Raw genomic sequence first — 2,202 nt, 5'->3', positions numbered from 1 at the left:
AAAAAAAATCAGTTTCTAGTTTCTAAGTCCCTTTGTTGCTAAACTAAGAAGCTTAAGATATTTTTACTTTTCTCAGATTCCCACTCCCCACTTCTCATGTGTTATTTTTCCTTTAACTTCTTAGATTGTTAGTAAATAACTTTTCCCATGCTCATTTCTTATTTGGGAAACAAAAAAAATTGTAAAAATTTTCCCAACAATGTTTCTTATATATCACTGCTATCGTGAATAGTTTGTTTTTTCCTTGCTGAAGCACACCCATGTTGGTAAACTTTGGTGCAAACTTTGAGTGCTTGCATATCCAAAAATGTCCTTTGATTGTTATGTTAAATGCAGATTAGTTTAGCTAGATATAAAATTCTAGGTACAAAATTCTTGTTCTTCAGGCCTTTGAAGATACTGTTTCATTGTTCTTTTACACCCACTAATGCTGATAGAAGTATTATATTATTCTGCTTCTTAATCCTTTGATTTATATTTTTTTCTAGTTGCATTTGTTATTTCTCTACTTTAATATTTCAGAAATTTTACTGTTCCCTATCAAGAGATATATGTACATGTGTGTGCAGATGTTTGTTTTCCTTACTTATCCTACTTAGTAGATGATAGCCTTTTTTGCCTTATTGACTCATGTGTATTTTTAATTCTAGGAAATTCTCAGCTCCTACTTTAATTATTGCCTTTCTACCATTCTTTCTATTCTCTTCTTATGGAACTTTTTTAAGATGATGAAACTTCCAGTTGGATTCATTTGTCTCTTAACATTTCTTTTATACTTTTCATCTCTTCATTCTAAGTTCTTGGATAATTTCTCTGTTTAATGTATTTCTCTAAAACTTGTACATTGGGTTGCTTATTCAGTCCTTCTAATAAATGTTTCAACAGTTTATTTTTGTTTAAAAATATATACTTTAAAAATATTTACTATGTACAAACATGTGTATAATGTTAAAATATTTTTAAAATATGTTGGATTTTTGTAATAGTTCTTTCGTTTCATGGTTCTACTTTTCTTTATCTTTCCAAGAATAATAATTATATTTAATACTGCTTTTTTGTTTCTTCTGTGGATTCTGCAAATTTTTTTGTTGGTCTTTTTAATTTGCATTTCTCCAGTGTTCAGCTGGATTGCTGTTAGTGAGCTCATTTTTGTGTGAGACTCTCTGCCAGCTGGTCTGCATTCTCTGCTGACCCAGCTCACCCATGCTGAAGGGAGAATGTAATTGCTACAGCTGAGCTTGATAATGTTTTCAGAATATGGTATAGCAATATGGGATGATGCTGTTTGGGACCCATTTATGGCTGGTCTTCTGGATTATGTATTCTCTATTTTTTTTTTTCCTGAATGCTACTAGCACCTAGAAATAATACCCTATCCCTCTGTCCTAATGCATTGTTTCTACCTGGAAACATTACTCCTTTCTCAGCTATCTGGTCTCAAATGAGGGAAGGGGCATGAGCAGGGGTTGTCTTGCCTGGTTATTTCACTGCTATACCTCAACCCATCTGTTAGAGCCCCTTGTGCTTCTTGGCTTCTGGCTTTTAGGCATGGAGCACCCTTCATATTCCTTCCATGTTCTAGGCAGTACTCATTGTGGGCAACCTTGAATATCCTGAATTGTGCTGTCCTCTAATTCAAGAGTTAGCAAACTGTGGCCTATGGGCCAAAACTGGGCCTTGCTCTCTTTTTTGCTGTCTCCAGGCTCAGAAGGTTTTTTAAAGGGTTGTTTAAAAAATAATAAAAACAAAAAAAAAACCCAGAGGTCATTTCTCCTATATCCATGCAAGCCTATACCCAGAGACTACTGGGGACTCAGATATTCCTCTTGAGGAACTCATTGCCATGCCCTACCCCAACGTTAATGGATGTGAATTTGTGGTATCGCTCAGGTGTGTAGGGATGAGAAGAGGATGTAAACCACAACGTGGGAGTTTAAAGTTCCAGGTGAGGTAAGAGCTGACCTGTACAGGTAATGGAGGATTATGCCATGCCAAAGCGTGGGCTTGACCAGGCTGGCAGAAGGGAGCTGTTGAAAGGGTATAAGCTGAGGGGCTACATAACCAGGTCAGATTTTAGAAAAATCCTTCTGGTGGTGTTATGATGATAAATTCTCAGGAAGCAAGATAAGACTCTAGAAAACAAGAGAGTATTTCTCATTGGTTGTATGCTGTGTTCTGTGGGTAGAAAGTGGTATCTTTGGT

At 35.9% G+C, this 2,202-nt stretch overlaps 1 protein-coding gene across 1 annotated transcript in view; it reads left to right on the top strand.

Moving 5' to 3' along the window:
* The window catches only part of TOM1L1 (target of myb1 (chicken)-like 1), an 82,440-nt gene that overhangs the window by 16,620 nt on the left and 63,618 nt on the right, over window positions 1–2,202 (top strand). The gene's annotated exons all lie outside the window — the stretch shown is intronic.

The sequence above is a fragment of the Mandrillus leucophaeus genome, unplaced genomic scaffold (genome assembly GCF_000951045.1).
Source record: "Mandrillus leucophaeus isolate KB7577 unplaced genomic scaffold, Mleu.le_1.0 Scaffold20, whole genome shotgun sequence".
NCBI lineage: Eukaryota > Metazoa > Chordata > Mammalia > Primates > Cercopithecidae > Mandrillus > Mandrillus leucophaeus.
Note: the sequence above shows the minus strand (reverse complement) of the source record. Positions and strands in the feature narration are given on the sequence as shown.